The 21,648-nt window shown below is 52.1% G+C and overlaps 1 protein-coding gene across 5 annotated transcripts in view; it reads left to right on the top strand.

The window, feature by feature from the left end:
* Positions 1-21,648, top strand: part of Kiaa1671 (KIAA1671 ortholog) — a 133,448-nt gene that overhangs the window by 5,816 nt on the left and 105,984 nt on the right. For 3 of the 5 annotated variants that reach the window (XM_021163379.3, XM_029476888.2, XM_029476889.2), the window contains exon 2: positions 21,500-21,646. The exons of the other annotated variants lie outside the window; for them this stretch is intronic. The gene's annotated coding sequence lies outside the window, so the exon portion shown is untranslated. The remainder of the gene's footprint in view (positions 1-21,499; positions 21,647-21,648) is intronic. 5 annotated transcript variants of the gene reach the window in all.

Genomic DNA, 21,648 nt, shown 5'->3' with positions numbered 1-21,648 from the left:
AATGCAGCCGTCCCTTACCTGGGCAAGCAGTGTTTCACCCTCAGACTCCTCTGTTCGACATGGGACTGTGAGAAAGGAGGAAAGGCCTGGAACCATATGCTCTAAAGAGTCCACGCTGATAGCATGCGTTTAACTGAGAGATGACCATGCATGCCATAGAACAGGGACTTTGCTCTCTGGAAACTCTCAGCTGTGCGGCCCTGGGCACATCACCTCCCTCCCTCCTGCCTCAGTTTCCCTTCTGTAAAGCAAAGGCCCGAGAATCCTGTTTGTTAATACCTCTGTTCTTTTTAATTGAGTTATTATTTTTACTTTTATGTTATATTTGCTGTGTATGTTTTATGTATGTTACGTGTGAGGGTGTCGCAGTCCCCCGAAGTGGAATTATAGAAGTTGTGAGCCGTCACGTGGGTGCTGGGAATCAAACCCCCGGTCCTCTGAAGAGCAGCCAGTGCTCTTAACAGCTGAGCACCTGATTCCCACCATCCTTACAGCTTGTCATTTTACATGGCTGCATACTTTTCCTTATTGTGAGTAGACCGACTCCTAGAATTCTGTGAACTGTAGCTGGCAGGTGGAGTGGGTAGTGTAGGGTGGGGTCCACAGCAGATGTCTAAGGTTATAGCCCCATAGGCATTGTCCTTAGCGCGTGGTGTGGGAGCAGTGCAGAATGGGACTTCACCCCTTCCTGGCCTGCACACTGAACTCCTTCATGAGCCCGGCTGATCACCATCTCTGAGGATGCTTCCTGTCCCTGCCGAGGCCTGGCCAGCATCCAAGTTCTAACCGCTGGACCGTCAGGAGGTGGCCCATGTAAGATGAGCTCCCGAGAACCGTCTACCTCCTCCCCTGGCTGCCTGCGGAAGCAGCTTCCGGAGGACTGGCTGGGCTGGCCGTTCTTGTGCCATGGAGAACTGGAAGGGCAGAGAGAGGAGAGGGTGGCGGGGAGCCACGGGGCAGGGTGGATGATGGAGTCGGGTTCTCAGAGGTGAGTTGGGGGCCAGGGTATCTGCAGGGGAATGACATGGTGCTGCGTTTTTGTGTGACCTTGGATGGGGGCATTGTGATGGGTCTGTCCTTAGTCCCTCTGTGTGACACGGGGCTGAGGTGGAGGTCACAGCCTCTCTTGCACTGCCTCGCATGTGGGCTGGTTGGTCCCTTCCTTCCCTCCCCCAGCCTGTCCGTCTGTCTGTCCATCCATCCGTCTGTCCCAGCTCTAGTGCTGACTCAGCAGGCCCTGCTCAGTGCCTATTCCTCTCGCTAACTTCCCTCCAATAAATCTAGGTCACCCTCATCATTGGTGTCAGTGGCCAGCTCTGGCTGTAGGTGGCTCAGCATTATTTATTAATTCGTTGTTCACTTATATATTTTGTGCGCCTGTTGTGTGGTGTACGTATGTGTGTGCACAGGACCGTGCTGACCCGGGAATGAGCATGTGGAGGTCAGAGGTTGACATTGGGTGTTTCCCCGCCCCTCATCACTGTCTCTCACTGAACCTGGTTGGCTGGCCACAGAGCCCCAGGGTTGCTGCCCCATCTCCCAGCATAGAGTGATAGCCACACACCATCACGCTGGCTTTTCCGTGGCCACTGGGATCCCATCTCAGGTCTTCAGGGTTGTGTAGTAGAGCTTCACCCTGGCATCTCCCTGTCCCCGCTGTGGTGGTCTCTGTATGCTCAGCTCATGGAAAATGCCCACTGGCAGCCACCGTGGCCACCGTTGCCTTTGCTAGTAAGGTTTAGGGGTCATGCTGTTGGCCCCTGCACCTCATCTGCCGGCTTGTCCTGCTGGAGTGTTCTTGCATCTAAGAGGCCCATTGCCTGGCTGGCCCTTAGCAAGTCCATGGCTGACCTTCAGGGACTTGAAAAGCTGGGTTGGGGGCCTCTCGACATGAGAGGGGGATTTCTGTGCCCTTGAGATCTGAAGTTCAGACCTCAGGCTTGTGTTTTCTAGCCTGTGATCAGACAGACCGACAGACAGGCAGGCAGACAGACAGGTTCTGACATGACTACCTGAGCCTGAACATCTACTAAGGAAGGAAACTCCTTCAGTTCCTGAGGCACCAAGAGCCACCTCCAAGTATCCAGTCAGCAGAGAGGGCTGAGGAGGTTCAAGGGCTTCCTGGCTCTGACACACACACACACACACACACACACACACACAGAGACATAACACAAACATATACACACAGACACACACACATAGATACACATACACACACAGACACATACATACACGCATATACGTACACAGACACACACATACACACCCATACACATACACACACGCATACACACCTGTACATACATACACAAACATACACATACATAAACACACATACCCACAGATAAACACACATACCCATATACACACACACAGACACACACATACACATATACATACCTACACATACACACACAGACACATACATACACATACAGACACACACAGACACATATACATACACACACATACATACACACATACACATATACATACATACACAGACACACACACATATACATACATACACAGACACACACACATATACATACATACACAGACTCATACACACGTATACATACACACTCAGGTCACCCCACTGGGCTGTACTTGAGCTAGTCTCAGAGTCACGGCCCCGCAGTGAAAACAGCCAGCCGTGGCATCCTAGTAGAAGGTGACTTTGATAACACAAACACAGGAAAGTAAACAGCACCGGCCAGTCCCTGAGCATTGCTGTTACTGTAAGCTTCACGCCTGAGGAGGCCTGGTACTCTCTGTTCTGGTGGTCAGCTCGGGTCGGGTGCTCCCCACCTTCACACACATGGGGTTATGAAGAGGTGGAGAAGGGAAAGAGGAGGAGGGAGAGAGGAGCCCTGGAAGGGAGGGGGCTCTGAGTCCCTGTGGCTGATGGCTGGCACATGTCCTGTGGGTGTTGGTGATACACCTCCAGGGCATCCCTTGCCCCACAGCAGAACCTCAGAAGGATGCAAGAAGCTTTATCGGCAGGACCCTTCAGCTGGAAGACATCCCTGCCAAGGTTGGGCGTAGGTCAGGCCACTGGAAGACAGGCCAGAGAGGGAGCTTCTGTGTCCTCGCCGTGGGTCACTGGTCTAATGACTGGTTCTACTCAGTGCTCTGTCTGCTGTGTGACCTTGTGTGGGGCCCTTGACCTCTCTGAGCTTCTTTCAAGTACTCACTGGGCACCTGCAGGGGTTAGCTCTGCTGGTTGTCGCAGGGAGCACACAACGGAGATGGTGTTTATGGGATGGAGGGAGGGGGCAGGACTTGAGGGAGGAGAAGGTGCACCCGAGAGCTAGGCTTTCGTGGTTCGTAGCTGTGCGTCCTCTCTCTGGTAAGGACAGCAGTCACCATTGGTACTGGCCACCTGACCTCATTAAGAGCTGTTTGGGGCTGGGATGACAGTTCAGTAAGGTGTTTACCATTTAAGAAGGAGGAGCCACGTGTTGGGATTGGAGGCTTAAGTGTGCATGAGTGCATGTATGTGGAGTGCTCACCTAGTTGGTGAGCTCCAGGTCCCAGGGAGAGACCCTGTCTCAAAAATGAAAGTGAAAAACAGACAGAAATAAGCAAACCCAGCAAGCAACGTGACACATACACACAGATGTACACACTTGCACACACATGCATGCATACACACACAGACATGCACATACACACACAGATATATACATTCACAGACACACACATCCATGCGAACACACACAGACACACTCAGACATATGTGCACACACAGACACACACAGACACTCAAAGACATACTCACACATGCATGCATACACAGACAGACAGATATGCACATACCTACACACAGAGACACACTCAGACACACAGACACATAGACACAGACACATGCACACACAGAGAGACACATACACATATGAACACACACACAGTCACATATAGACACACATACACATGCATGCACACACAGAGACACACAGGCACACACATGCATTCATACACACAGAGACACTTAAGCTCCAATCCCAAATACACATGCTCACTCGTTTCACATGGGTCTTTGTACTTTGGAGACAGGGTCTCATGTAGCCCAGGCTAGGCTGAGGCTAACCCTGACCTCCTGATCCAGCTACTGAACCCCATGTTCTCAGTGCTGGGATAAGGACTGAGGGCATCATGCACGCCAGGCTGGTTCTCTACACTGAGCCACACCCCAGACCTGCCTCCTGTGTTTCTATTCTTACCCCCTTGATAGAAGGCTCAGCAGCCCTGCTGCCACCCTAGAAGATGGTGGCCTGGAGAGAGTGAGCTCTTTTCCCAGGCTCACACAGCTGGGATGAGAATTAAAGGTTGTGGCCAGTTCTGTGTGTGCCACAGGCCTGAAGGTGGAGGTCACCTCACAGCTGGGGCCTGGGGAAAGGCCTCAGACAGGGAGTCCTGGCTGCTAAGAGGCCAGGGACACAGTTTCCACCATCAGTGTGGTTTGCCCCCTTGCATAGAGGAGCATGAGGGAGCCTGGCCACCTGCCACCTACCCTCGAGTCTCCGGAAGAATTCAGATGGAAGTCTTGGTCCCAGAACTAAAGCCCAGGCCAGGAGGCTCAGACTGTCCGGCCCCTGTGATCCTCTTCCCCAGCCCTGAGTGTGCATGGGCTCTGTGTTTGTCTCCCAGGTGTGGGTGTGCCCCCTTGCCCCTGTGTCACAGGGTCTGATATTCCCAGGGTGGTGAGAGCCTGGCTTCCCGAGTTACTTTAAACTCTTGTCCCTGTCTATCAAGGAAGGAGAAAGAATGGAGATTGGGAAGGGCCAGCCAGCATCCTCTCCGCCTGCCGCACATCCCACAGCTCCCCTCACCCCCCACTTCCTTAAGGTTTCCTTGATGTGCGCTCAGGGTAGCAGGAGGTCCTTCTGGAGAAAGCTGAGCAGTGACTCCCAGGAGGAGTGGGGGCGGGGGGGGGTGTCCCTGCGCGCACGTCCGTCCCCCTGTGTTACTGGCTACCGTGCTGCGTGGAGAAAAGAAGTTAAATTGGGTTTGCGGAGCTGAGGGGGAGCCATTTCCTTCCTCCTTGAGAAAGGCCTGTGTGAATGAATCACGTCCTGTCTTTAAATTCGTAGCCTACCAATGTCAAGGCCTCGCTGGCACTGCTGGACTGACAGAGGCCTGCCTGCTAAACGGATGTCGGGCAGCGATTGACTTCTTATGCCCTAAGGGGTGGCACCGGTGGCTCTTATGGGAGCCAAGTCCCTCTGTGTATTCCTAGCATTCTGCCACTTACCAGGATGTCCGCTTGGGACACACACACTGGGTCCTGGGCTCTCGGCAGCTCTTCTCACAGGAACCCCGACCTATCCCGGAGGGGAGATCTGGATAGGGCACGGCCCGAGCCCTGGAGCCCTGGAGCCCTGGAGCCCTGGAGCCCTGGCGCTCTCAGACTGGATGCTGAGGTTTTGGAAGACCCTCATTTACTTCCCGCTGGGAAGTACAGTGCAGAGTTGCGGTCTGAAGACCCAGGGGCATCACGGGCCCTACTGAGGTCTCCTCTCTCTTTCTGCATGGACTCTGCCTGGTAGGGCGACCCTCACATCCATGGGCCCTGCTTCCTGGGTCCGCTGTCCGGGAAGCCCCTCCCTTGGCAGGCTCCTCCTCCACATGTAGGTCTGAGCCTAGGTCCCACGTCCCCTTTCCCAGGAGGCTTCAAGGTTAGGGTTTAGGACTGTAGACCTGGACCCCGCCCCCTGACCTCTGACCCTTCTACATTGCCCAACCCCCTGCCAGTTCTTCCTCCCGAAGTGCACGTGACATCACTACCTAGAAGGTTCTTATTTAACAAGGTTCTTGCAGAGTGACCGGTAACTATAAGCTCGCAGGTGGCCTGTCCTCCTCTGGAGCTCGCTCTGACCAGGGAATCGGGGTGTTTAACATTCTGGATTCTGTGAGCCTCAGGAATTCAGGGCTGGTCGGGGCTCTAAGGGAAGCATCTGGCACTGGATAGAGTGGGAGGAGGGCCGACCCTGACTAGGAAAGGGAGGGTCCTGGGTGGGGAAGCTTGCATTTGGGTGCATTCCCACTGCCGAGCCCGAGCCCTTCACTGTCTCTCAGAAAACACTGCTATTGTCTGAGTTCCAGCTCTGGAAGGGAGGGCAAGGGGACCTCTGCCAAAGGGACGTTTGTTTATTTGAGCGTTGGATGAGAGTGGCTGTCCTCCTAAGACCTTGGCTCCAGGAGCCTCATTGGGGTTTGTGGATGGGGCAGATGGCAGCAAAACCACACTTTGCCTCTTTGTTAAGCATTAAAAACAAGAAGGTTTTTGCTAGAACCTGCTGCTCTGCAAACAGCCGAGCTACCCCACAGAGGCCTCCCCCATCAGAACAGCACACCACTGCTCTGACGGGGTGGGGAGGCATTTTGCAGGGTGCGGATTTTTGCCAATTCTTTTTTTTGGGGGGGTGTTCTTTTCAACATTGCAGAGCTACAGATGTGTCCAGCTTTGTGGACGCCCTTCCCGACGCCCTTCCCGCTTAGCATCACGCCCTTAGCTGCTTTGTGAACTTCCCTTGGGATAGTTTAATCCCAAGCCAGGATGCTCCAGCCTGTTTAGCCACTCCCCAGTCTCTGGGCAAGCACGTTCCTTTAGCCTTGTGCCCCAGTGCCTTTCTCTGATTTCTACTGTGGTGTACTGTGCAAGGGAAGGGTCCCTTCTTCCCACGAGTTTTCTACCACAGAGCCTTTGCACAACTCTATTTCTCTGGGTGTGTTGTTGTATGTGTGTGTATATGCATGTGTTGTTTCCCTTGTATGTATTTGTGTGTTGTGTGTGTATGCATGTGCTATCTTTGTGTGCATTGTATGCATTTGTGTGTGGGGGGCACATATGTCATAGATGTTGGGTGTCTTCCCTGCTGACCTTCTTCCTCAGTGGCTGACTCCACCTCTCCCTGATAGGTTGGGTTGGCAGACTAGCTGTGAACGAGGTGACTTCAGGAGTGGGTGGTTAACTTTGCGACTGTTGGACTTGGCTTCCTGCCCTGGGCTGGATCCCTGTGTACTTCCTTAGCGCCTCTGGCAGTCAGACACTAAGTCTGCTCCTCTGGCCCAGCTGGGGAAACTGAGGGCCCAGTTACACAGCTGACATCATGAGCCAGAACCCCAGTCCCACTCTGACCACACACTCACACCCCATCCAGGCAGCCTGACCCTCAGGATCCTCATTTTGAAGGACTGTCCCAGTTCACTCCTGCTAGTTAGCCGCTGAGCAGTTAAGACTTTGGGACTCTGCAATTTTGTAACAAGCATGAGCTTGGTTCAGGCAAGTATCTCTCTCTACTTTACTTCCTCCCCTCAGTGCTTTCTGGTGTCTTAGGGTTACGATTGTAATGAAATGCCATGGCCAATACACTTGAGGAGGAAAGGGTCTATTTGGCTTACACTTTCATATCACAGGACAGGAACTCAAGCAGGGCAGGAACCTGGAGGCAGGAGCTGATGATGCAGAGGCCATGGAGGGATGCTGCTTACTGGCTTGCTCCCCATGGCTTGCTCAGCCTGCTTTCTTACAGAACCCCGGACTACCAGCCCAGGGATGGCCCCGCCCACAATGGTCGGGGCCCTCCCCCATCAATCACTAATTAAGAAAATGCCCTATAGGCTTGCCCATAGTTTGGTCTTACAGAGAGACCTTTTCTCAGTTGAGGCTCCCTCCCCTCCATGACTTCAGCTTGTGTCATGTTGACATAAAACTACCCAGTCACTGAGAAATCCAGGTGACATGTCCAAACAATTCTCTTAAAGGGGATAGGGACTTTCCTGGTACTGGTGTCTGTGACAGGGCACCCCTGACCCTCCTGTCCCCTGCTGCCTGGAGCTGCACTTTTTGTGGGAATTTGGAGCCTTGCCTTGGGGAGTGGAGTGGGGGATGGAACCCCACAGGAAGCCAGATTACTTTGCCCATTATGGATGGTTGTGTTCCGCCAGAAGCTGTCTTCGGTGCTGAAGCTGCTATTTTTACTGGGGAGGGGCAGGGTCTTGAAGAACACACTGCTTGTGTGCACACTTAGTCTCCTCTCTTGTTTGTCATGACCCACCTTCCCCTGTTCACACCTGTGTTCCTGGCTCCTGTCACATGGTAGGGGACTCACATGTAAACACTGCCGAGTGCTTTTTCCTGTCTGTGATTCAGAAACCTTTTGACAGCTGAGGACACCCAGGCTGGGGAGGGCCTTCATGGTGAGCTGTCCCTGGACTTTTGGAGTCTTTATTGGGTTCTTATCCCTACAGCTCTTCTCCACCCCAGTCCTCTCCAGCCCCCCGCCCGACACTAGGCAAGCGAGAAAGAATGGAACAGGAGACATAGACCTCGTTGGACTACTTCCTGCTGATTAGGGGCATGGAGTTCCTTGGAGCAAGTCCAGTCTTTGTGGTCAGGATGTCTCCAACCCATAATCCAGCAAACAGCAAATGCACTATCAGGAACCACCAGCTGCTGCTGCCCCTCCACTCCTGCAATGGGCTCTGGTTTTCTTTATACCCGCTCAAGAGTCCCCAGAATTCCAAACATAAACTGTTCTTCAGCTGGCAGAATCACGCCCCTGCCAGAGCATGAGACAAATCATAGCCGGCTGCTGTGGGCAATCTGAAGCAGCCCTGTATTCCACACCTGGGAATAAAACAAAAACATAATCACATAGCCATTTTTTTAAGAAACCAAACTTGTCACTACTGTGAGGCACCACCCCCACCTCCCCCAGTACACTCCCCCCCCCCCCCCCCCCGTCTTCCATTTCCGCCTCCCCAGAGGCCCACAGCCCTGCAACAGGCTGGACTGGCCACTCCCAGCAGGTCTGTAACTCCATTCTCTCCTGCTCTGCAAAGCACAGTGGAGTCCTTAGAGAGGGAGGTAGGGAGGGGGGCATTCCAATAGAGCCCCAAATTATCCTACACACTGAGCACAAACCCCTTCCCCACCCCCACCAGCCCCAGCTGCCTCTTCTCCCTGCTCTTAACATCTAGACGGCTGCTTCTTCCTTGTCCGCCATCTCCAATCTCCCAGGCCACACGGCTGTGGTGTCACCCCCTTCCTGGAGCCTTCCTTGATGACTATCAGTGAGGGACCCTGCTCTCTTCCTCACTGAGGACACCTTCATCTTGGCCTGACCGGAGTCCATCACTTATCTGAGCCACACCCTGCTCTCTGAACACCACCTCAACTTGGCTTTTGGGTTCATTACTAAGGTGGACTCAATAAATGTTGGAGAAGGTTAAGGTCAGCCAGGATAAGCGAGTGCATGACCCACATTGTTTGGCTGTCCCCGTGTTGTGCTTCGTCTTGGGAGGGGGGTTGTTAACACCGTGTGGTGACTGGAGTTTCGAACCAGTTCCTTGGTGAGTCAGTGGTCCTAGGAAGTGGGGAGTCATAGTTGAGCCCCAGAGGCATCTGACTCAGGCTCTGGCCAGGTTGTTTGTCTATCTGGTACCAGGATGGTGCACCAGCAAGCAGCTTGCCTCTGAGGTCCTAAAGGTGACCTGTGCTGGAGACAGTGTTGGGGGACCTTTGAACATGACACTGCATGGCCCTCCAACACCAGGGGAATCTGGGTTTCTGATGCTCAGTAGCCAAGAGGACAGGTCTGCCAGGTCAGAGCGTGTGGGTGGAGTTGGCAGCCCTGGCCAGGCCAGGCCAGGCCAGGCCAGGCTAGGCTCTCACCACGGCTGCAGACAATGGCTGTTAGGGTCTGGTGAGCTGGCCACCTTTCCTGTTGTGACTGAAGCCAGGTACTGCTCTTCCTGAGCTGTGGGGTTTGGTGGGAGCCACTACTTCCTTGGGTTTGCCGTCTGAGGACACATTTCATAACTGTCTTGCTGTCTGCACCCTGGCACCTCCCTCCCTCCCTCCCTCTCAGGTGAGGTGGTTTAAGGCAGACAGGGTCTCAGCTGTTCTGGTCCCAGCTTGACCCGATGAGGACTTCTGCAGCCTTGGGGAGCCTCTGTCTGCAGCCTATGCATCTCCTTGTCCCACAGAAGCTGGTCACTGGTTATGGGGTGCTTTGATTTGGGAGTTTATGACCCCATGGGTGTCTGAGGCTGTGGCTTGCTGCTTCCTAGCAGTGAGGACAAGGTCAGATCACGTCACTAGCCGTGGAGAAGATGCAGCTCTGAGCCAGAGTATGGTTTCTGTTGAGCACCTCCCCCCCCCACACACACACTGTGAAATGGGAAGATTCTGACTTGCACCTCGGAGCTTGGTGACTGTCTGCCTAGGTGGTGACCTAAAATGCTGACCCCACGTGCTAGCTGGAGTGTGGCTGAGTGCCACTTCTGCTGTCCCCTCTGTCCTGACAGCCTCCACCCCAGGCTCCACACCAGTCCCAGGGAGAGGAGCTCTCCAGAGTCCCTACCTAGTACCCAGGGTACTGCTCTTGACCGTTGGTGGTTATCAGGACCAGCAAGGCTCTCAGAAACCAGAGCTTTGGAGTGTCCCAGTTCCCTGAGTCCAGGGGTGAGTGTGGATAGCTTGAAGGTGGGTCCTTTGGGTGACTGGAGACAGCAGGTGAAGTGTAGGAGCTAAAACTAGCCATGTTATGGAAAGGCACACATCAGAGTTCTCTCCATGGGGGTGGGGCATCCATAATCCTAGTCCCTCTGTTACTGGAGTAAGGTTATATCTTGGCAAGGTGTCTGCCCCAGGACCCTTGCAGCTAGCGTTATTATAGGGAACCACCTGCCTCAAAGTCTGCTGGGAGAAGTGAACTTTAGTTGGCGGGGTGTTTCTTGGAGCCTCTGCTTTGATAATTCAGAAGGCTGCTTCTCGTGGAATTCCAAAAGTCGAAGTAAACAAAAGCAAGGGTGAACAACTCATGCTCTTGCCTCCTGCCCTAGAGATGACTAATGCACACAGCACCTGCTGATCTCTCTGACACGTGCCGCCAACACGGGTGTACTCATCACCCGCACCCCTCCGTTCGGATCTGCATCTCAGTGGCCAGCTGTACCCACATGTTTAAAAGATTGATTTGGGGCTAGGAGGTGGCTCAGTAGAGGAGGTGCTTGCGGTGCAGGTATGAGGCTCTGAGTTGGAGGTTCCTATGTGAGAACTAGGTGGGGGTGACAACCTCACCTCTAATGCTGCCACTTGGGAGCTGGCACAAGCTGACTAGCTATGCTAGCAGCATCAGGAGGCTCTAGGTTCAGAGAGAGGCTCAGTATGTAAGTGGATAGAGATTGAAAGAGACCCCTGACACTAACCTTAGGCCTCCACAGGTGTGCACCCACACACATGTTCACTCACACACATGTACACTCACGCATGTACATTCATATACATGTGCACTTACACACACGTGTGCACCCACATGTGTTTGAGCATGCAGACCACACGCATACACCTGCAAAAGAAAAAGATAATGGTCACAGGTGAGGGTGGAAGAGTCACAGGGTTCAAGGTGGAAAAAGTCCACAGTACAGATGAGATCGACCCCTCCCACCCTGCCCGCCACACCTCTTCCCAGCGGACAAACTGGAAAACTTGTTTTTAATTATGTTTTTCACTTTTCTCTGAGATGCCTTGCAGCTCCCTCGAGCTAAAGTGTTAAGGACTCCATTATACTCATTGTGCGTCATTACCTGCCAATTAGCCGGTCCCGAGTGAATCCCTTAGGGGTGGATGAGGCAGCCTCTGCTAGTTGATGGGTAATTTGGCTCTTCTGTAAGCAGGTTGATAAAGACAGGGGGCTTGGGAGCTGAGGGGAGAGTAGTGGTCAGACCAGACTAAACCCCAGCTGCACCATGCTGGAGCCCCAGCTGTAGAGACTTTTCTTTTGCCTCAGAGCCCACTCCTGGCTAGTTTTTGTTAACTTGATTGTGAGCTGAAGTCCCTGGAAAGGAGGCGGCTACAATTGAGAAAATGCCTCCTCTGTCAGATCTGTCTGTGGGCAAACCTGTAGGGTATTTTTATAATTAGTGACTGATGGGAGAGGGCCCCGCCTATTGTGGGTGGGGCCAGCTCGTTGTGGGCGGGGCCAGCCCTGGGCTGGTGGTCCTCTGTTCTATATATAGGAAAGCAGGCTGAGCAAGCCATGAGGAGCAAGCCAGTAAGCAGCATCCCTCCATGGCCACTGCATCAGCTCCTGCCTCTGGGTTCCCGCCCTGTGTGAGTTCCTGTCCTGACTTCCTTCAGTGATGAACTGTAGTGTGGACATGTAAGCTGAATAAACCCTTTTCTCCCCAACTTGCTTTGCTCATAGCGTTTACCACATTCACTAAGAGAAGTGCTAAGACAAGAATTGGTGCCAGGATAATGAGGTGTTGCTGTGACAGACCTGACCACGCTTTAGTGAGGCCTGGAGAAGAACTTTGAGCTCTAAAAGCCGTTGAGTGTTGAGAGCTTGGTGAGCTGTTCTGGGGGAGCCTGGAAGATGAGAATCTTGTGAGAAGTGCAGACGATGCAGGCCTGGCCTGTGAGGTTTCAGAGGGAAGCAAAGAGTAACAAGAGTCCAGAACCAATAAAGTGTAACCCTCGAGTTTCTGGGACACTCGATGCTGGTCAGCTGGAGCTAAAAAACTAGCTGTGATTTACAAGAGACCAGCATCACTGAGGTGAAATCTTTTGGGATGAGTTTCCTGAGATTCAGCACACAGAAGCTGTGTTTCAGAGACAGACAAGGTTGTACCTCACACTGGTGGCTGAACTTGGTACGGTAAGAGTCACCAGGTGGTCCTCGGGTTTTGTTTTGTTTTGGTTTGGTTTGGTTTGGTTTGGTTTTTCGAGACAGGGTTTCTCTTAATAGCCCTGGCTGTCCTGGAACTCACTTTGTAGAATCAGGCTGGCCTTGAACTCAGAAATCCACCTGCCTCTGCCTCTCGAGTGCTGGGATTAAAGGAGTGCACCACCATGCCCAGCAAGTGGTCCTCATTTTGAAGGCATGAAGGGGTCATGGAGAGCAGCTGAGGCTTGGCACTGAGTGGCAGGCAGGACTAGGGTCCTAGAAGAGAGCCCAGGAGAGGCTGTTGGTGAAGGTGCAGCCCAGTTGCTGGAAAGACCTCAGCATTTTGGAGATGCCAATGCCATGGGATGACCACCAAGAACTGTAGTCATAGCGGAGTGGAGCCAGCCAGAGGTGACAAGAGAGGCTGTCTGTGCTGCAGAGGGCAGAGCTGGAGAAGTGACCCAAGTCCTTTGGAGGAGCCATGAAGACCATGAGTGGATAACAGACAGTGGATGCTGAGTTATTTATACACTTGAGGTTTGTTTTTGCTTTGTTCTGGTTGTGAATGGTCCTTCCGTCTTATAGTACGAAGGTATTTTATTTTTGATGTCACAGGAGCCCACTGTTGAGGGGCTTTTAAGACTTTGGATTTTAAAGAGACTCAGTTTTTAAGTGTTTAAAATGTAAAGACTATGGGACTTTAAGAATGGATATTCGTGCCGGGCGTGGTGGCGCACGCCTTTAATCCCAGCACTTGGGAGGCAGAGGCAGGCGGATTTCTGAGTTCGAGGCCAGCCTGGTCTACAAAGTGAGTGCCAGGACAGCCAAGGCTACACAGAGAAACCCTGTCTCGAAAAACCAAAAAAAAAAAAAAAAAAAAAAAAAGAATGGATATTCGTGTGTGATCTTGGGGAAGAACAAGAAAGGAAAGGTTACGGTTTAAACACAGTGTGTTTGTCAAGTTGACAAGGGCTGCACCAGCAGTTGGGCTTGCCCTTGAGTTCCCCTGTGCTAATCAGGGCAGGTTAACATACTCAGCTACACAGAACCTGGGTTGTCAGAGTGCGAGGGGCAGTCTTGTTGCCCTGTTCCAGGCTGGTGATGCCTGGCTGGTATGGAGGGCTGTGTCACTGTAGAGTGATTGGTATGAACCCAGCGCAGGACCAAATGGTGAGCACTGGAGACAAACCAGGAGGACCTCACCGGGCTGGGACATGAGTTCTGTCTTGAGTCACTGGGTCCGCATTTTTGCCGTTTACATTTTTATTTTTCTGCTCCTTTTAATTCAGGCTTGTGCAGAAGGTGAGCTGTCGTAGTGGGTAGCTATCTTTGTGACCTATGTCTACACCCCCTGGGTCTGTTTTCTCTACTCCCAAGCTGGGAAATATGTGTGCTCTGCCAGCAGGCTAATGAGAGAGCCTAACTTTTCATTAGAAATCCGTTCCTCTTGTTTTTGACACCTTAAACCCCCACCCCATCTCACCCCACCCCACTCACAAATAGTCTGCATGGGTTCCGTTCTTCTGTTTATTGGATGGCATGCTGACTTGCAACTTCCCAGGTCCCTGCCACCGGGTCTGCTCGCAGGCGTTTCATGTGTGTCTTCTCATTTCTTCATGGAGCATTTGAACGAAACCCGTCTTCAGGACCACGATGGCAGTGTCCATATCTGCTCATTAGAGACTTGGTTAACTTAATAATGTACTACTCCAAACTCCTGGGTTTATCGGGCATGTTGACTTGTGCCTGTGAAGCCCTGATGGACAACGGCTTAAACAAGTATTATTATTTTTTTTAACATACAGATCCCGAAGGGTTCATGTCATTATCTGTATAGTATTGGTTGCCTTGTGGCCTCTTGGATTGCTGTGAGTCTAGGCATCGCATCCCGATAAGGTTACTGTACTGGCTGCGTCGAATCTGCCTTTTTTTTTTTTTTTTTTTTAGATTTATTTATTTATTACATGTAAGTACACTGTAGCTGTCTTCAGACACACCAGGAGAGGGAGTCAGATCTTGTTCAGGATGGTTGTGAGCCACCATGTGGTTGCTGGGATTTGAACTAAGGACCTTTGGAAGAGCAGTCGGGTGCTCTTACCTGCTGAGCCATCTCACCAGCCTGAATCTGCCTGTTTTATTCAGAGTGGAAGTCTCCCTCCAAGTCACTTTACCTTCCTCTGTCCTTGGTCTTGAGTCAACACAGGGTCACATGCAGTTCCAGACTGAGAGAGCTTAGCCTCTGGTTTGGTGGCTTCCTGATAGCCCGTGTCTGTAGCTGTCTTTCAGACACAGCAGAAGAGGGCATCAGATCCCATTACCAATAGTTGTGAGCCACCATGTGGTTGCTGGGACTTGAACTCAGGATCTCTAGAAGAACAGTCAGTGCTCTTAACCACTGAGCCAGTGAGTATAGTTATTTAAAAAGGAATGTTTGAAGGAAAAAAAAAAAAGCTTTACTACAAACCCCAAAGCAACCTGGCTTTTCTTCAAGGGGAAACAGCAATAATAATCAAGTGTGCTGAAAATTCGGGGGTATTTTACAGTTTCAACTGTGACAGCTCGCGGCAGGTAGGGCAGCAGTGGTCAGAGCAAGGGATGTTTTCTGTGTGTCCATTTGGGGATGAGCACAGGGCACAGAGGTGGGTGTCAGAGCCATGCAGGCACCAGGCCATTGGTCTCAGGCACTTCTGAAGGTCACCGGGCTTCCAGTGACTCCGGAAAAGGGTCTGTGGCCAGAGTGAGGTATGATGTAAATGCCAGCCTTGTGAGGGATTCATCCTGGGCCTTGTTCCTGAGCAGGCTTCGGTTGGCTGCATTGAGAACTGGGTCTCGTGTGGGCTTCCTCTAAGAGATGTGCGCTCTAGTTAAGTCGCTGTAAAAGGCATGTTTAGGTGTATGGAGATGGTGCAAGGTAAAGGGCCGTCCCTGGGAAGAGGCCTTGCATTTAGGGGAGCTGTTTATGAATGGGATGCGCTCCTTTCTTCGTCTCTTCTCAGGGTGTGTGGGGGACATGAAAACCTTCCAAGGGGCTGGACCATTTTGACCCGTGAGAGGAAGCTATGCTTAAACCTAGCAAGGACTTGCTTGTGTGTAGGCGGTTCTTGGGCCAGTATCAGCCAGTTCCTCCAGATTGTGTGCTTGGGAGGGAATTACTGTTTTCTCTACTGTGTAAATGGCTTCCCCGATTTCCTGTGGAGAGTACAGAGTGCTGACATTCAGAGCTGTGTTGTGGATTGTTGAGTTGGGCCCTGGGGTGGGGACCTCTCTGCTCTGATGCTGTCTTTGTTCATGCCCCCCACCTCCTCTCCCTGGCCATGCCAGGCCTGTGCAGCCTCTGGGCTGGACCCAGCCAACTCCCTTCTCTCCCAGCACTGCCCTTGGAAACCACCTAGTCACGTTTGTGATAATGGCCTTTAAGTGGAGCAGGGGAAGATTTTGAGGAAGTGAGGCCGGCTAGGCTCCTGTGCCCACCAGCTGTGCTTGCTGGGTTCCTGTCAGGGGAGTGGCTGCAAACCCTGACCTCCAGCTGGGAGGTCAGCATGGAAAGTCATTCCCTGGGAATCATTGTGCAAACAGGGCTTGGAGAAGCAGCACACACCCTCCGACCCAACCCGCTGTCTTCTGGGCAAGATTCCCCAGAAAAATAATTACCTGTGGGTATTCGCTGCAGTGTTGGGCTTGGCTTCTGACGGAGGACTGCTTGCTGGCTAGGAACTTGCCAAGTGGGCGATGGTGGCTGGTCATAGAGTGAGTACCAGCCATGCACCTGCAGACCAGCTTTTCTTCTGGTTCTAGGGGTCCTCATGCAAGGACTTGATTGAGGCATTGCTACTGTTCTGTTTCTCAAAGGGCCTAGGGCTGACTAGGGCTCAGATTATCATATAAGGGTATACCCTTAGACATGCATTTGAGAAGCACCAGGAAATGCTATGTGAGGTATCAGAGCTGAATTATATATATCTTTATCTATCTATCTATCTATCTATCTATCTATCTATCTATCTATCTAAAGACCTAAATCATATCATGTGTGGTAGCATAAACCTGTCTCAGCACTTGAAAGGCAGGAGGATTATCTTGAGTTTTGAGGCTAACTAGGGCTAGAGGGCTAGATAACCAGACCCTGTCTCAAAAAGCCAGAACCAGCCCAACAACTGATAAATCGGTTCTTAGACAGCAGTGTGAACTGGTGCTGTGTGGTGCGTGCCAGGCTCCTGTTTGCACTGGGAGTGCCCACTGGTTACGTTGGCTGTGTGGCAGAACATCCTGTGACCTATGGGTCTCGAAGCTAGGATTTAAGGTTGTTCAATGTTTTCCTGTGAGCCTGTGAGGAGGGTCAGCAGGTCAGAAGCACTTGCCACACAAGCCTGGCCACCTGAGTCAGAGCCCCAGGCCCCATGGTAGGAGAGAATGGAGTCCCAAAAGTCATCCTGGGGTGTCTATGCATGTGAGTGCTATGACACATGCGCGTGCACACTCTCATACATGAATAACTTTAAAAAGACAAATCAAACTTGCTGGGTGAGGATACAGCTCAGCCAGTAGAGGGCTTGCCTAACATGGGGCAGGCCCCAGGTTAGATGTGGAGGATGGAGTAAATTGTATATAATGTCATCTTAGATGCAGGGAGAGCATCCTTGACTACACAGCAAATCAGAGGCGCTGTGAGACCCTGTCTCAAAAACAAAAACTTCAAACCTTCCGCTGCCTGATGAGCAGTTTCACAATCCTCTGGCGGAACTGGAAGTGGCTTTGGGAAGAAGCTGGCTGCAGCCTGAAATACTACCCCAGCCACAGGAGCAGTCATGTCCTTGGAGACCCAGTGTTTGAGGGGACCCCAGTATGCATATTAGAGTAATCTGTTCTGTAGAGGGCCGCAGTAAATGTCTTTTTTTCCTCTGGGTCACACGATGAGTCAGATCCCCAGATAGTGGTTCCCGAAAGAGGTCTCGGTGTCTGGGCTCAATAAAACTTTATTTACAAAGCCAGGCAGGACTAGCTTCGCTTCCAAGCTGTAGTTTGCCAATTATCCCAACCTGGAGAAAACAAGAAGGGGAAGAAGGCTGCTTGATGACTGGGTTCTCCAGTGGCTACATTGTCTCAAAATAGCACAAATTGTAGGAAGGAACTGGCCAAGTGGGATTGAAAAGGCGGATGTTTGTTTGCTTGCAGGGGGGATGAACTGTAACACTCTGTAGATCTGCAGCTGGCCTGGGGTTCTGTCGGTTTGTGTCCCGCTCTGAGGGGCTGTGGCAAACCGCCCTGTTCTGCGTCACCGGGGGACACTTGTGAACTTACTCAAACCTTTTATGTAACTCTTTTGGGGATGTGACTGTGAGCTGAATGCCCACGGCAGCTAGAGAAAAAAAAAATCCTTGGAGCTACAGCCAGAGGGGTAGCCAAGGATGGAGCATCCCTGTCTGAGAGATTCAGAACTCCCATCAGGGATCAGGAAGTTATCCTGTGCTGGGGAAGTTCCTGCCCAGGGAGAGGAGGTAACACAGAATCCTTGAGCCTCCGGCTGAGTCTGGGAGGCAGAGCCCATCAAGGGTCCTGCACACTATCTCTCAGGTCAGAGGCCAGAGGCAGGGAGAGGCTGGCCTGGGCCTGTCTGGAGAGAAGATAAGACTGGAGCAGGGACAGACAGACGGAATACAGACCCTACGTTTATCAAATGTCCAGCTAGGGCCAACACACAGGAGGAAGAAGGTTAGATGTTGCTAGAGGCCAGGGCAGGGAGTGGGGAGTCATTTGTTTTCAGGAGTGTGTTCTTTGGGAAGGTGTTTCCAAGCCAGACTCTTAACAGACAGTCCTTACTCAGGAGAGACGGACTTGTGGTTCGCCACACTTTACATTTTGATCCACTCTTTGAGTGGGGTGGGGGCATACGAACCATACTTTCTCCTGGCAGCATCAGCAAGCCACAGGACATGGCCAGCTTGGGGTCAAGATGTTCAGAACATGAGATGAGCTGACTTGGCCTGGAACAGGCTCACACAGGAGGACTAGAGAAGTTCCTCTGTGCTTCTCAGTGGTAGGCTGGGTGATACTTTAGGGCCCCTCTCCAATCCGGGCTTGTCTTGAATTCACAATTTCCCTGTCTCAGTCTCCCAAGGGCTGGGGTGACAGGTGTGTGCCATCACACCTGGAGTGCCTACGTGTGTGTGTTTGTGAGTAGTGCAGTGCCAATTCAGAATCTCAAACACTGGGCCTCTCTTGTGTGCTAGGCAGGCGCTCTGTCACTGTCTATGTCCCCAACCCTGCCTGTCCTCTTGAATGTCCACCGTCATGTCCTCAGCCCCTGCTCTAGAGTAGGTGCCATTGTGGGGCCCAAGGAAGGAATGCACACATTCTGGTGGCATCTGATCAGTGACTGCGCCCTGGTCACCTGGGGTCTGTGGTAGGACAAATCTGTGTGGCTTGCAGCTCGGCTCTGTGGAGAGGACATTAGTCAATCTCTTCTTGGCCATTTCCCACAGTGAGGGGCATAGTTAGGTGGCTTTGAGGATTTAGGGGCCAATGTCATGTAGTGGAAGAGGCTGGAAAGGTGTCGGTCCTAGCCCACGTCCCTCGGCAGATGATGGCATTCCCAGGACTCGGGCACTGTTACGGCACAGCAATTGGCTGGTGAGCACCCAGATCCATTTGAAGGCGGCATGGCACAGCTGCTGTGCTGAATCAAGTCTGAGCTGAGCTACAGCTAGACTTGGGGCTGGCCTAATCCCTGCTCTCTCTCCTCCAGCAGCTAGCTAGCCTCCTGGCTCCCAGAGGATGACCCCTGTCCTCTGCCTGTTTCCCACTATTTCCATGATCATGGATGAATCAGGGACTGGGAGAACCCTTATCTAGGATGGGTATAAGACCTGAGTTAACTCTTGTCCTATGAAATCTACCAAGCAAGTAACACACACACACACATATACACACCCAGAGCCAGCCCCGGCTCAGTCCGTTTCCTTCCTTTCTCTAAGGACCTGTTAACTACTTGGCCAACATGGTGTGTCAGTTCTACATTTATACATAGCAAGCGAAGCCACCAAGGAATAAATAGCAGCCAGTTCAGTGCAAGTAGGCTTTTGCGGAGTTCTGGAAGAGATTGCCATCTCAAATTGGGCGTAGCATATGCAGTGTGTTCGGAGTTGGGTTTAAAAGCATCTGAATGGGCTCATTGCCATTTACAGCAGACTCGGTGGAAACCAGAGAATCCTGGGCTTCAAACGTCTGGTGTAATGATTTAGGCACCCCCAGCCCCCCAACTGTGATTTTGAAGTTTTAGTGAACTCGTGGATTTGTTCACTAAGGCTTTGATTCCCTGGTACGTGTGTGTGTGTGTAAGTTGGTGATTGTGAACCAACAAACTTGTCTTTGGCTTTCACCCATCCTCCCTCCCATCTGCATCGTGGCCTCTGGGGTGGGCTTAGGCATCCCCCAGTGGCTGACATTTGTTCACCATTCATCCCAGCTCAACAGTGCCCTGGTGACACCCTATCCAACCCAGCTAATTCTGTCTACAGGTTCACTATCATGTTGGCACAGTTACAAGATGACTGTGGCCACCGTAGGTGAGTGCGGTGTCCACTCTAAGGGAGGTTGCCCATGGGTCATCTGGTCTAACAGTGGGGTTCCTCATCAGCTAGTGTTTAGACAGGTACTGCAGCTCTGACATCCCAGACCACGACGAGGATTCAGATCACTCAGTGCCATTGTTGTGAGATTCTGGGCACCCGGAGTTAGCCAGCCTCTTTGTGGGGGCCAGGGTCACTTGCTCCCTTCACGTATTCCCTCAGGAGGAATTTATACAGCCAGTGACTGTCCACTCCGTGCCGTTTCGTAATAGGCTGTTCTGTGAACATACAGTGAGGATCATGTCCCAGGCAACGTGGCTGCCCAGCAGCTAGTCCTGTGGACTTCCTGGCATCTGCAGTGTTCTGCGAGCACATGTGAGAAGCCAGGCATATCTGAACTGCAGCCCAAGGGATGGGCCCAGAGTTTGCATCTGTGTGTGAGCAAGAGGCACATTCCATAGATACAACCCACATATGCAAAGGCCCTGTGGAGGCTTTTGGGAGCCTCTAGCAGGTTCAACGTGTAGATGCCAATGAATAGGAGAGAAAGTGACCTACTTGACTAAAACCTTTTGGTTTGGTTTGGTTTGGTTTTGAGAAAGGGTCTCAAGTGGCCAGGATGGCCTTTCATGCCTGATTTATTTTCCCCCTTGCCCTAACCTCCCATATACTGGGATGACAGGTGTGCACCAGCACACATGGCTGTAGACACCTTGAATACACTGTGGCTACCTCCTGTAGGTTTGAGAGCATTGGCTGAAAGGCACCAGTACTCGGGCAGCAGAACTCTACCTGTACCCTTGTTTGTAGGCTTCCCATTCTGTTAAAGACCACTGCACTCCCTATGCAGTGTTATAACTGATTGTGTGTGCTTGGGTGTATGGGTATGTGCCTGAGTGTGTGTGTGTGTTAATGAGTATGCACATGAGTGTGTCAGTGTGTGAGTGTATGAGTGTGTGTGTGTGGGTGTGTCACACACAAAACTGAGTCCCATGGTTGTAGGGGTCTCCAGTTCATGTTGGTGCACATAGTAGGAGCTCAGTAAATATTCATCTGGGAGCAGGGGTGGGGGGTTATCTGCGCGGACCCAGTACTCTATATGCGCACTGTGCATGAATATATAAATCTGAAAGGCGTGTGAGTCTCAGAGCCGGAGGGAGATGCCAGCGGATGCAGTTGGAACCCAAAAGCTTTTGCACCGTCTGTGCGGAAGGAACTCCAGAACCAAGCTGTCCTTCTGTGTCTCCCCAGCCCTGCAGAGACAGCCTGTGGGCACAGCCGCCTTCTCCCCGCTGCGTCTACCATGGGCATGAGTGGATAGCCCATTTACCATGAGCTGTGACCCCGCTGGCTTTCCCAGGTGGCCCCACATCACTTGCGTAGGACCTGTCGGCTTGGGT

This window comes from Mus caroli, unplaced genomic scaffold, assembly GCF_978045245.1.
Source record: "Mus caroli unplaced genomic scaffold, Mus_caroli_1 scaffold_4, whole genome shotgun sequence".
NCBI lineage: Eukaryota > Metazoa > Chordata > Mammalia > Rodentia > Muridae > Mus > Mus caroli.
This window is presented reverse-complemented; position numbering and strand designations above follow the sequence as displayed.